At 34.1% G+C, this 15174-nt stretch overlaps 1 protein-coding gene across 1 annotated transcript in view; it reads right to left on the reverse strand.

Moving 5' to 3' along the window:
* RSRC1 (arginine and serine rich coiled-coil 1) overlaps nt 1–15174 on the reverse strand; it is a 389405-nt gene that overhangs the window by 16496 nt on the left and 357735 nt on the right. The window lies entirely within an intron of this gene.

Below are 15174 nucleotides of genomic sequence, written 5' to 3' on the forward strand. Positions count from 1 at the left end.
TAGTCATTATTTTTCAGTCAAATGAATTCTTTACCTACTCCTGCCAAGCAACAAATTATTTTTCCCCACTCCATTTACAATAAATAGTAAATATTCTTGGTATTACCTTTATTCTGCATTTTAATGCTTACTCTTTCAGTAAAATACAACACAACTTTATTTGTAGGGGATACACACACACACACACACACACACATACACACACACACACACACACATAATATACATATATAATATCATACTCTTCTGGCATTATCTTGAGCTAGGTTACAGATGTGCATTTTCAGAATCTTTAACATTTGAAAATTTTAAAGAGATATATACATATCCCTTTAAGCCTGCAAACAACCTAAGTAGGAAATTGTCACTTTAAGTTGCTCTTTATTTACTGTTCAGCAATCGTTACAAAAACAAGAATGGTTTCTGTGAATTTGGTTAAACCAATAACCACTACATAGTTCCAAAATATAGACTACTGCCTTATGCTTATTGCAAATGTAATCAACATAGGTAGTTAAATCCACTTTAATAGAGTGGTAAGAATTCATAATCCCAACAAAACTAAAGCTACTGGAAGTTTTCTTATTTTAATAGGGTAGGAAAAAGGAATATAGTCTGAGGTATACCAGATTAATAGGTCAGAATACAAATTCTGCAGTTGCTGTTTGCTGTCCATTTTAATTCTAGAATCCTTATTGACTCTAATTAAAATTCTGTAGATGGAAGAGTTGTATGTTTCTAAGGAACTTGCAGTGAATGCTGTCTGCCAGCCATCTCCAAACACCCCATAACCACACACAACTCGCCTGTCAGGAGAGCTAATGCAGACATCGCAGGGCACACCACATTTGTCACTGTGGCTAATATCAGAGATACGCAGCTCTTTTTTCTTAGCACACAAAAGCAAGATATGTAATTCAATGCTCAATTTACCCTTGTCTCGCAGGAGATTTTTCCCCGCTAATTGATAGAAATTAAGCCATTAATCAAGCCACTAGCCATCATTCAAACCAGGAAAGATGAATACAAACTTTCATCATAACCACCTTCCCCATTTTAGTGTTCATTAGCATTAATTTTTAATGCAATTATGCTATTCTTTTACGCTGAGCTCATAAATTACTGCTCTTTTGTTGCTGGCTGGCCTTGTAAAATCCAAACTAATGCTTTGTGCTCTGATCTTAAAGGCAATTACTAGGTTCTTCGATCTTTTATATCTTTGCATCCCCAATAACCTTTATATATAATGAACATCCATGACTGACTATGCCTGTTTTTTTAAATGCTTCTATATAAATCTCTATGAATATATAAATGTAGTCAAATATGTCTAAAATAAACATATATATACACATACCACATATATTACAAAATACAGACATTAATATAAAAATAAGATCTCACAAAGTCATATTGAAGTTCAGGTTCAAATAAAAAGTTACGATTTCTCATGATAAAAACACAATTCATTGTTGTATTAAAGTTATACTTTTTATGAGGAATTAGAGAAAACAGGAATATTAATAGTGGCTAATTATTATACATATTTGCAAGGATGGAATAACTACTAAAAACAGAAATAACAACTTTGAATTTCAAAAGCCCTTAGTTCTTTACCCAAGTTTACTGTCTCATGTTTAAACCCTTATTTTTAAAAAATTGTGTTGAACTTGAAAATCAATGAGAAGAAAATGAGGGATATCAGAAGACTGGAAAAACAATCTAAAAGAGTGTTTTTATAAGCACATATAATAACTCCAGACTCTTATATTTTACAAAGCAGATGTATCGGTTTATTAGAGAATGGTAGTAAAATGAAAAGAGAAGAGTTTCCAGAAATAAATATTGAACCCAGAGGCAACTAGTCTAGTTAGTTCTGTATCCTACAGAAGGCAACAAGATGTATTCTCCTTATATTCCCCAAATAGCATTGATTAGAGTTATTCCTATGTGCAAAGGAGATTAAACAAAAAAACCTCCAACTCTCTTCTTGCATCATCCCATTAATGTCTTTGCCTTTGTTTACAAGTTTTTATGTCTGGCCACCCACTAGCTAGAGAAAGGGTACATTTATGGCATTAATATTAATTAACTAAAACTTCCTGGATGTTAGCGGTGCTGATGTTGGTGCCAGCCCAGTTACCCTTGAGTTACATAGTTGCAACCTACCTCTAACACCATGGGACTGGGAGTATATTCAGAAGTGGGGAGTATATTCAGAAGTGGGGAGTATATTCAGAAGTCTTTTACCAACAACGACAAAAAAGATTTTGAACTATTAACTTCGTAGGATACAGACACTGTGATGACTGACTTGAATTAATTTTTATTTCCTCTCATGGTTATTTACTAGCTTTCATCTTTCATAAGAAGTCCTACTTGGATTAGAAGCAGTTAGGCTAAATTCTCTAAGGACTGGATTCCCTGAATCAGAGGACTTGTTATGCAAGGAGAATCAGACAGCCTAAGTCTGAGTCTTTTGTGATCTGTTCCTCTATGATGTCAGAAGCAAATGGATATCTAAAATAATAATATTTGAACATTAGTCAGTATAAAGTTATAAGTTCTAATACCTCTTGTAAACATATTGTGTTTGCTCATAAGCTTACAGAAAATAGTCTATGGCCCCATGTGCCTTAATTTCTCGGAACAGAGCTAATAAAAACACTGGGGTTCAGAAATAGGAATTAAAATTAATTTAGTTAACATGTATTTTTGCCATGTCCTAGCTAGGTGTCGGAGATTTCTCGATGAGATTTCCAATTGCTCCCTCAGAATTCATTGGCAAATCAAACTAATTCTTATTTAGAATTTTTATTTGCAAGCAGTTAAGACCTGACCATTTGTTGTGGGTAAGTATAGGGATTTGTTGTATTTGCAAAGTGCCTCTGCATGTTTCACTTGATCCTAAAAGACCATAATTTTTGGTAATAAATTATATACTCATTTCTAAGTTTAAGACATACTATTAGAGCTAGAGCTTGTATATGAAACCAAGTCTTAGTACTTCAAATATCCTCTATGCTTCCCATTGCACTAGGTGGCTCTGTAGCCTTTTAATCTTAACCTTACATGATTAACAGTTATGACTGTATGTGCTTATTTATCAATTTTATATACAATTTTGATTAAACAGAGGTGGGGTAGGGAGGATCATAGCAGATGGGAGATGATATTAATTTCTCTTTGCTAAAAGCAGAGTATTTTGCTATAATATCAATAATGAAGTGCATCATATAAAATCAAAAGGTTTAAAGAAATCACCAAATACTTCAAATTGCACTTAAAGTATAGCTAATAACTATACCATCAAAGCATACAATTTGATGAGTTTTGGTATATGTTAATCCTGTGTTATCACTGTAACAATCAATATACAGAACATGTCTATTGTCACCAAGAATTTTACCGTGTCTCTCTGCAGTCAACTTCTATCTCTACCCTGACCCCAGCGAACCACCGATCTGCTTCCTGCCATTTTAGATTAGTCTGCATTTTCTAGACTTTCATATAAATTGCATACTCTTTCATATCTGATGTCTTTCACTCAGCAAAATGTTTTTGAGATAAATCTATGTTTTTGGGTACATCTGTAGTAATGCTAGAATTCTATTATATGAATATCTGTAATTTTTTAAATCCATTCACCCGTGGATGAACATTTGGGTTGTTTCCAGTTTCTGGGTTTTGAGAATAAGGTTGCTATAACATTCATCTACAACTCTTCGTGTGAACATGTTTTTATTTCTCTTAGATAGTAAATACTGCCCTAATATTGAAATGGTTGGGTTGTATGGTAGATATAGGATTAATTTTATAAGACACTGCCAAACTGATTTCCAAAGTGGTTATAACATTTTATGTTCCCAACAGCAGTGTAGAAGAGTACTGGTGTTCCACACCTTCATCAATAGTTGGCATTATCAGATTTTAACTCACAGCCATTCTAATTAGTATACTGTATTTCACTGCTGTTTTAATTTGTATTTCTCTGATGACTAATGATACTGAGCAATTTTCATAAGATTATTAGCCATTCATTCTTTTCTGAATGATCTGTTCAAATTTATTCTACATTGTTTAATTGGTTGTCTTATTAAGTTATGAGTTCTTTATATATACTGAATTGAAGTCCTTTGTCAATACGTATTGCCAATATTTGTTTTCTTTTTTTGTTTGTTTCAGATGGAGTTTTGCTCTTGTTGCCCAGGCTGGAGTACAATGGTGGAATTTTGGCTCACGGCAATCTCTGCCTCCTGGGTTCAAGCAATTCTCCTGCCTCAGCCTCCTGAGTAGCTGGGACTATAGGCATGCACCACCAAACCTAGCTAATTATATATTTTTAGAAGACATAGGTTTCTCCATGTTGGTCAGGCTGGTCTCAAACTCCTGATCTCAGGTGATCCACCTGCCTGGGCCTCCCAAAGTGCTGGAATTACAGGTGTGAGCCACCACACCCGGCTGTCTTTTTGTTTCTTAAAAGTATCTTTCAAAAGGCAAAATGTTTACATTTTTTGTGCCTTATCCAACAAATCTTTGCCTATTCAAGGCTACAAAAATTTTTCTAGGAGTTCTATAGTTTTAGCTTTTATAATTAGGTTTATAATACATTTCAAGCTAATTCTTATGGGTCCCACATTTTTCTGCTGTGAAACTCAAGCTAATTGTTACATATGATGTGAGGTAAGGATAAATGTTTCTTTTCCTCAGTAAGAATATCTAGTTTTTTAAATATTATCTTTTGAAAGTCTTTCCATTCCCAATTGAATTGCCTTGGTAGGTGTGTTAAAAAAAAAAAATTTTTTTTTTTTTTTTTTTTGAGACAGAGCTCTGTTGCCAGCCTAGAGTGCAATGGCGCAATCTCACTCACTGCAACCTCTGCCTCCTGAGTTCAAGCAATTCCTCTGCCTCAGCCTCCCGAGTAGCTGGGACTATAGGCATGCATCAACACACCCAGCTAATTTTTTGTATTTTAGTAGAAATGGGGTTTCATCATGTTGGCCAGGATGGTCTCAATCTCCTGACCTTGTGATCCGCCTGCCTTGGCCTCCCAAAGTTCTGGGATTACAGGCATGAGCCACCGCACCCAGCCTTGTTGAAAATTAATTGACCATATATGTGAGGGTTGAACAGGATCTCTTTACCCTGTTTCAGTGTTCTATATAAGGAGTCTTAAAAAGTTCATAGAAAATGCACACTATAGAAAACTGTATGGATTTCAATTTTGTTTGCATCAAAATAAGCTTGTACCAACTTGTGTAACATGTCTGAACAGGATCTCGTTTGAGGGACTAAGAAGGATAAAACATGAGTTTGAAAACAACCTTTATCAGAACATGAATTCTGCAAAAACTGAACCAAGAAGAAACATTAAAGTTATAATGAAGCTTGGGTGAAAGAATGGCGAAATCACTGATGCTTTATGACACGTTTATGGGACAATGTCCCAAAGAAATCAGCAGTTTACAAATCATTTTAAGAAGGGATGAGGCAATATTGAAGGTGAAGCCTGCAGCAGCAGACCAGGGACATAAATTTACAAAAAAACATCTTGTTTGTGTTCTAATTGAAGAGAACTGATGATTAACAACACGAACAATAGCCAACACCACAGACATCTCAACTGGTTTAGCTTACATAATTCTGACTGAAAAATTAAAGTTAAGCAAACTTTCCAACTGATGATGGGTGCCAAAAATGTTGTGCTCACATCAGCTGCAGGCAACAGCAGGGATTTCAATGGAAATTATAAACAGGTGAGATAAAATTCTTCAAAGAATTGTAACAGAAAATGAGACATGGTTTTACCAGTATGATGCTGAAGACAAAGCACAATCAAAGCAATGCCAACCAGGAGGAAGTGGTCCAGTCTAAGTAAAAGCAGGCTGGTGAAGAGCAAAGGTCATGGCAACACTTTTTTGGGATGCTCAAGGCATTTTGCTTGTTAACTTCCTAAGGGCCAAAGAATGATATATGTACTTATTGAGAGTACTTTAAGAAAACTAGCCAAAGCTATAGCAGGTAAATGTCTGGGAAAGCTTCACCCGAGAGTTCTTCCCTCTATGACAGTGCTCCTGCTCATTCCCCTCATCAAACAAGGGCAATTTTGTGGGAGTTTTGATGGGAAATCATTAGGTATCCACATTACTGTCCTGATTTGGCTCCTTCTGACTTCTCTTTTTATTTCCTAATCATAAAAAATCTTTAAAAGCACCCATTCACCCTCAGTTAATAATGTGAAAAATATTTCATTAACATAGTTACATTCCCAGGACCCTCAGTGTTTTAGGGTTGAACTAAATGGCTGATACCATTGCTTACAAGAGTGTCTAGACCCTGATGGAGCTTACGATGAGAGATACAGTTTATAATTGTTATCTTTTAATTCCATTTCCATGAACATTTAAAAGTTCCCTCCTATGTCTAACCTTATAGTAATATACGGTCTTGATTACTGTAGTTTTATATAGTAAATCTTAAAACAGGGACTATAAGACATCTAACTATTCTTTTTAAAAATTACTTTAATTATTCAAGGTTGTTTTCATTTCATATAAAATTGACTTCGAATAGAAACTTTGTTCCTACTACTATATGTTGAAATTTAGTATTAGGATGCAGTCTTATATATAATAAGATATAATTCCAGAAATAAGTTGAAATACAAATGATTAATAAAGTAAGAGGCTTTTCATAGTTTATTAGGTACAACACTTAAAAAATACCTATTACTTAAATCAACTTTAAAAATAGTTTCTGCAAACAGATCAATTTATAAAAATGTTATTGCTCACGAATAGATACTACTATTGCAAATCTTTATTTCTTCTGATTTTAGAGCCAAAAATTGAGTCATGTTCACATTACTTTATAAAGGAGTTGCCACATAAGAACATAATGGTCTAAATGGCTAAAAACAATGTTGATGCCAAGTTTTTTTCTGTTTTGGACAATGAGTGTAGTCTGGAAAATGTATTCAGGTGTCACTAATGACAGAAAAATCAAAAGGGAGAAAAAAGGATGACAGACTAATAGAGAAGGCAACTTTTTAGGGACTTTAAAGAACTTAGGGTGAGTATATATATTTAAGAGTCTGAACCATGAGGGAAAATTCTAACTGTCCAGGGAAAAAATGAAGCATGGAGATCTCAAATCAAATGGATGAATAATCTCCACTCCTTAAACCATTATTTAAGAAGTAACATACATATGTATACTAAACTGTGTTCTGAAATCTGTAATTATAATCTCCTTTCCATTTGGTCATCATTTTGACAGTACTTTATCCTCAATTCAGCTTATTCTTTCAAAGAAATTGCAATAAGATTCTTGGCTTTTAATCAAAACAAGCTCTAAATGTCACATTATCTTTATTATGAGAGTAGGGTGGGGCTGGATGCAGTGGTTCCTGCCTGTAATCTTAGTGTTTCGGAAGGCTATAGTGGAAGAATCACTTGCAAGCCCAGGAGTTCAAGGCTGCAGTGAGCCATGATTGTGCCACTGCATTTGAGCCAGGATGACAAAGTGAGACCTGTCTCAAAGGAAAAAAAAAAAAGTAGGCCTTATGTGTTTTTGTATGTTGAAATACAGTTGGCCAAGCTGTATCAAGGAATACATATGATTATTATTTATTGCTGCTTATTTTGGACAAGGCTTAAATCTTCATAATGAAAATTATATGAAATTAATTATATGATAATCAGTCAGAGTTAGAATTTCTATGCATAGCTGTCTAATTTTTTTCAATTAAAATATTCTGGTGAGATTGCCTAATGATTTCATTTAAAAAATTCTACTTATAGAAAAAAAAGGGTAGCAAACTTTTCAGCTGGAAATCTCACATCAGTAATGACTGTACCCTTAATAAAAAAGAGAAAAGTTTCTACATTTTAACCTATTTCTAATATATTATCATCAATAAAGCAAATCATTCTAGTCTCATTTGCTAGATCAAACTGAGACATAGAGTCATTCAGATATAGGAAGCATAGCATAAACAAAGAAATAAATGGGAAATGAGATATATATTTTAGCCCATTCCACAGCACCTTTGAAGGAAATCAGCTACAGGAACAAACAGTATTATCAGTCACCATTAATTTGTTTTTACTAAGTGTTTTTTCATGAGAAAAACAATGCTTTAAGTCCTAAAGTTGCAATATAATAGGCAACTCCAGCTCTATTTACAAGTGAAGTAAATGACCATGAATATTAGCGCTCTAAGTTCTAGCTTTACAACTAATGATATCATCTTAGGCAAGTCTTCCCATTAAATTTCCATCCTTTCTTTGAGTAAAGATATGGGGTATACTAAAGTGCAAATATGATCTCTGGGCAAAGGTGACACTTCAGCAGGGCTGAGTTTATTATTTCATAGAAGAAAACAGGACCCTGTAGCATTGAAAAACTTGGACAAAGGAAGAATCCAGAGGATGAGGAACTGATGGAAAGACCAGGATTGTGTGGGTGTTAAACCCTGGGGATAAGGCAGGACAAGGGGTTCTGAAGATGTGAGCAAAAGGGGCAGTAGAAAAAAAAGGAAAGTAAGGAGACAACAAATAGAACATGTCCAATAGTCTTGAGCTTCACGTGGAGATCTGCTGGTGACTAGCGTGGGATGACAGTGGTTCTAGGGTATAATCTCTAACCATAACAACATAATTTCTAAGCAATCTGTTAATACTTTAATTATTTTAATTCTTATGGAGTCATAACATTAACTACCACCAATAGGTGACTAGTCTTCTAAAGATATGTGATCTTCAGAAGTAGGGAGATGGTAGTGGCAATCATTCCGTTGTGTCTCTAAATTTGGGCAGAAAATGTATTAATCCATACAGATGGAGAAATCTGTAAACCTCTTAAGGTATGTTTACCAGCTTGTAACATCTCAACCAGGGAATAACAAGGGAATACTAGTTATGTTAGATAAGGATTCCATTTCAATCCAGGCAAAAAATATGGGAATAAAATTCCGACCCATGAAGACTGATTATAAATAAAAATTTTATATATGCCACATACATAGACATGCATAACACACTTTTAGGCCTACTTAAACTTATTTAATAATCACAAAACTATCACATAACAATGTTAGCACTAAACATAAACCTTTGAAAATGAAACCACTGCAAATCCACAATTAATTTTAAACATTTCAAGAAGAGTTTTTACAGGCTGACTCAGGGCTTGATCCTGGCAGCCAGATGGACACAGGAGGTCAATAATCCAGAAGCAATACGACAGTGATTAGGTAGACAGTAAAAACAATTCCCTGGAAGCAATTACTGTCCAACACATCAGAAAGCCATTTCACCCAAATACTCAGAAAATGGATTTAAAAGATAATTTTCAGTGTCTCCTTGCTGACCATTTTTCATAATCTTCTATAGTAAACACATTCAAAAAGCCAAGCACTACCTCAAATAATCACTAACTGCAAACAGTCTGTTCAAAAGTGATGACTACAAGAAGGAGGATTCTTGTAAATAAGACAAGTTTAATTCTTCCTCCATGGCTGATTGCTAGGAGAACATATTTATTTCTTTGTGTCTGTCTAGTCAGAGACACTGTGAAGCTGTAAGCTTTAAAAAAAACCTGATCTGGTCCAAAAGGTTATCAACTACCCTAAAATTTTGCTACAAAATAGAAATGGGTCAAACTAGCATAAATTAGAGATCCAAACAATATGTTTGAAAATCTAAAAAGAACAGTGTTTGGATCACACTAAATATTCACAAGGAACTCAGTAATGAGGAGCTGAACATAGGCTACTGTGGCTAAAGATGTGGCATTACCCTGTACTTTATTAGGGAAGGACACTTGAGGATTCTCTTTTTCATTTTTGGAGAAGTGGAAGACATTTGTTTACCTCTCATAAGAATTTCTAGAGAGTATTTAAAAGCTGCCTTTGACTGTTCTTGAAACTACTCAACACTGACCTTTATAAAAGGATTCTAGTTCTATTTATTCTCCAGTCCATCATTCAACAGAAGTGACCACTTACTCATTCTTGAAACAGTTTTATTCATTTGGCTTCCATGACATCATACATTTCTGGTTTTTCTTTTCATCACTGGTCACAATTTCTCATTTTTCTCTACTGGTTCCTCTGAACATTAGAGTACTCCAAGGCTCAATCTAGGCTCCTTTCTCTTCTTTATCTATATCATCTCTGTAGGTAACATATAGTTATAAATACCATTTGTAGGCTGATGACCCTCAAATCTTTCGCTCTAGCCTTAACATCTTCCTCAAACTCCAGACTCATATGTCACAACCTCAATTCTTCTCTCTCACCCCTTAAATTCAAAGCATCACTTTTAAGTGGCCTCTTACCACATTTAGAATAAAGCTCACATTTTATACTCTTACTTACAAAGCCCTGTGTAATCTGGCTCCTGCTAAACTCTTTAACCAAATCTCTACCCCTTGCCAAACTGGCCTACTTCATGGTTCTTAGCATTTGAAACTTATTTTAACCTTATAATCTTTACAGAAGCCATTCCCTCCATCTAGAATGCTTTTTGGGTGGCAAATCCCTCGTTATTCAGATTTTAGCTTAAATGTCAGCTCCTTAGGGAGATCTTCCTGGAGCACTCTGTCTGAACTAGCCACTGGTCCCTTTCTAGCACAAGAGAGAGCAGAGAAAACACCAGTCACTCTCTAATATAAGAGGGAGTAGAGAAACTACTGGTCACTCTAATGAAAGACAGTAGAGAAATCAGTTACTTGTGAGGCTATTACAGAAGTCCAGGCAAGAAATGGTGAACAACGAGATCAGGGTTAGCACAGGTGACAGAGACATACTTTGGATGTAGAATTAACAAAAATTTGTGGGAGGTAAGAGAATTATGCAACCAGATAAATGATGGTTCATTCATTAAGATGAGAAAGACGTGAGTGGGTGGAGTTAAGAGTTCAGTTTAATAGCTTTGAGATGACTATATGTTAAACAAAATCGTCTGTAAGTCTGGAGTTCAGAAGAGAGAGCTTTTGCTTAAGATAAAAATTTGGAAGTAGTAAGTACACATAAAGTATTTATACTAAAAATGATAAATTCACCTGAGAAGAAAAATAAAGAGACAGAAAAGAAAGGACTGAGTTCCTGTAAACAACACTTGGAAATCAAGGAGAAGAAAAGGAGACAGAATGGCCATGCTGGTAGAAAAACTAGATTCAGTATTATGTCATATAAGCTGAAAAATGGGGTATTTCCGAAAGAATAGTGTGGTTAGTTGAGTTAAATGCTGCTCAGAGTTTGCATGTGATTAGAAAAATTATACTAGATTTGGAAAATTAGAGAGTATTGGTGATTTTGACAAAAGCCGTTTTAATGGAGTGACGTTAAGTCACATTATAAAGGGATGGTGGTTAAATGAAGAACCTGTTTCCTAGATTATGGGAAATATATGATGAATTATCTAAATGATACTTCTACTAGTACTTCTAAATGATACTGCCATAACAGGAAGTAAAATTAAATGTATTGCTGAGAACACAGGAAGTAAAAATAAAATCCGCTATTACCCAAAATGAAGTTACAGTAGTCCTTTAACCCATAAAGAAATTGAATCATTTGACAAAAAAATCTTTTATAAACACTATAATCAGAAGATTTACAGAAAAGTTCTATCAAATGTTCAAGGAAAAGATAATTTTGATGTTACACAAACTGACTTCCTAATTCATTTTACTGGGCTAGCACAATCTTGCTTTTTAAAACCCAGTCAAGAACAGTATAAAAAAAGACCACTGAAGCAAATCAAGAAGGCAGATGCAAAAAGGGTAAGGGAGTTTAAAAAAAGAAAAAAAAAAACCTACACACACATACACACATATATATATATACATACATATGCATAACTTATATAAAAATAAACAAAATCAAACTGTAAAAATAGATAATACATCATAACATCAATACATGTTTAGTTTATTCTAGGACCTCAAATTTAGTTTAACACATAAGATACATTAATATATCTTAAAGGACCTCAAATTTAGTTTAACACATAAGATATATTAATACAGAATTAATAGCATTTTTTGATTAAAAGATAAAAATTAAACTAAAAAAACTAAAGTCAGCTGGGTGTAATGGCCCACACCTCTAATCCTCACTTTGGGAAGCTGAGGCAGGAGGACTGCCAGAGTCCAGGATTTCAAGACCAACGGTCAGACCAGGTCTCTACAAAAAAAAAAAAAAAAATTATCTGGGTGTTGTGGTGCACACCTGTAGTTCCAGCACTTTTGGAAGCTGAGGTGGGAGGATCACTTGTGCCAAGGAGTTCAAAATTGCAGTGAGACATGATCATGCCACTGCACTCTACCTGGGGCAACATAACAAGACTCTTACCTCTAAAAAAAAACAAAACAACAACAACAAAAAAAACTTAACATTTACTTGAGATTGAAACAAAATAAGAAAAGGAAGGAAACATCTCTGATCTGAAACAAAGGGAATCCACCAAAACAAAAACCCCTTCAAAAAAGATAAAGCAAGTATAACACTTAATTGTTAAATATTAAAAAGCAATAACCTAACCATCACAAACAGAATGATCATACTATCACCATTTCTATTAGGTACTGGTTACTGGTAGTTGTAGTCAGTGCACTAAGATAAGAAAAAGAAACAAATGATATAACAAGTGGAAAGAAAGAGACAAAAAGATAAGATGATTTTTTTATAGAAAATCCAAAAGTATTTACAGATAATTTGTTAGGTGCAAAATCAATATTCAAGAATCAACTTCATTTCTATATGGCAGCCTTGAACAGAAAATGTAATATTTAAAAAGATAATAGCAAAAAATATAAGGCATCTAGGAATAAATCCAACAAATGATGTGCCAATTCTTTAGAGAGAAAATTGTACAAGTTTATTAACAGATACTAAAGAAAACCTAAATAAATAATCAGAGCTATACCATGTCCCAGGATAAAAATACTTAATATCATAAACACATCATTCTCACAAAATCAATCCATGATGTTGATGTAATTTCAATAAAAATCTCACCATTTGAGTTGGTCATTTACTTAATCTATTTAGTGAAACCTGAAAAACTCATTCATATGGAAGAATGAAGATTAAAAAAAAATTGTTCATGTAGAAGAAAATTGAAGTGTGGGACTTGTCTTACTGGATATTAAGACTTAAAAATTAATACCAATAAAGTTAGAAAGGATGACTAAAACTACTATCTGATAGTACAATAGGCTAACTATAGTCAATAATAACAATTATACATTTCAAAATAACTACAAGAGTATAATTGGATTGTTTGTAACACAAAGGATAAAGGTATCCCATTCTCTGTGATTTGATTATTATGCATTACATTCCTGTATCAAAACATTTCATGTACACCACAAATACATACACCTACTATAAACCCGCAAAAATTTAAAAAAAAATCAATTCCAGGTGGATTAAGAATTTAAATGGGAAAGACAAAACTATAAAGTTTTTAAAGGACAATATAGGAGAATACGCTTATGGCCTTGACTTAGGGAAGAATTTTCTGAAACAGGACATAAAAAGTATAAAACATAAAAGGACTAATAAATTTGAATACATAAAAATTAAGACCTACTAAGAGAAGGTATCTGTAATACACATTAATTTACAAAAAATTAATAAAAGATAAACCAACAGAAACATGTAATTAAAAACTTGAATAAACATGTCACAGATAAAGAAATACCAATGACCAATGCATACTTAAGAAGATGCTCAACCCCATTAGCAATATTGGAAATGACCTTGCAAATCAAAATCAGATAACATTTTATAGTCATCACACTGTGGCAATGAAATCACACACTGGCAACAATCAAAATGTCTGGAAAGATCAAGTATGGCAAGAATGTGGAGCAACCAGAAATGTCATGCGATATTTAGGGAAACGAAGACCTGTATCAATCACTTTAGAAACAACGTGGCACTATGTGGTTGAAGTGAAGATGTGTGAACTGAAGATGTGTTGTACTTCAGCAATTCTACTCCCAGGCATATATGTACCCTGGAGAAATACTTGCACACATGCACCAGAAAAGAGGTATAAGTATGTTTATGTTTGTAATAGCAAAAAATCTGAAGTCACCAAATGTGCAACAACAAGAGAATAAATAAATATTGATATAGTCTAAAAATAGAATATTATACAATGGTGAAATGAAAAAACTACAACTACAGGCATTACTGCACTATGGTATACCATAATGTTGCACAGAAAAAGCAAGTCATAAAAATTTATATGCTATTTTTTAATTTATAAAATATAACATCTTTTAATTTTTAAATTTGTAAAACAGTAATACAATCTCTTTTAAGAGACAGGGCCTTGCTATATTGCCCAGACTGGCCTTGAACCCTGGGCTCAAGGCTGTCTCCCACCTTGGCTTACTTAAATTTGTAAAATTAGAAATACACACAGATGTGGTGAAGGCATACAGAGAATCAAGAGAAGAATAGGCAAAAAATTCAGAATAGATAAGATTAAAGAATTTTGCAGAAAAGTTTTCATTTTTCTGTATCTCAAGTTGGAAGATGTGTGCAGGTGTCTATATTACCCTTTACACATCCTATAAAGAGGCTTTTGAATATATGTCATACTTAATAAAAACAGTTAAAAACTGAATGAGGTCAACAAATAGGTCTGGGATAATTGGAATAATCCACATGCAAACGAATAAAGTTAGATCTTTCTCTCACATACTACACAAAAATAAACTCAAAATGGATCACAGATCTAAATATAAAACCTAAAACTATACAACTCTCAGAAGAAATTACAGTAGTAACTCTTTGTGATCTTAGGATAGGCAAAGTCTTCTTAAATATCACACCACAAGCTGAAGTAAAAAAAGATAAACTGAAAGGCCGGCACGGTGGATAACGCCTATAATCCCAGCACTTTGGGAGGCCGAGGCGGGTGGATCACGAGGTCAAAAGACCGAGACCATCCTGGTCAACATGGTGAAACCCCGTCTGTACTAAAAATATAAAAATTAGCCGGGCATGGTGGCGAGTGCCTGTAGTCCCAGATACTTGGGAGGCTGAGGCAGGAGCATTGCTTGAACCCAGGAGGCGCAGAGGCTGCTGTGAGCCAAGATCGCACCATTATACTCCAGCCTGGGTAACAAGAGCAAAACTCCATCTCA

Source organism: Cebus imitator, unplaced genomic scaffold (assembly GCF_001604975.1).
Source record: "Cebus imitator isolate Cc_AM_T3 unplaced genomic scaffold, Cebus_imitator-1.0 Scaffold270, whole genome shotgun sequence".
Taxonomy (NCBI): Eukaryota; Metazoa; Chordata; class Mammalia; order Primates; family Cebidae; genus Cebus; species Cebus imitator.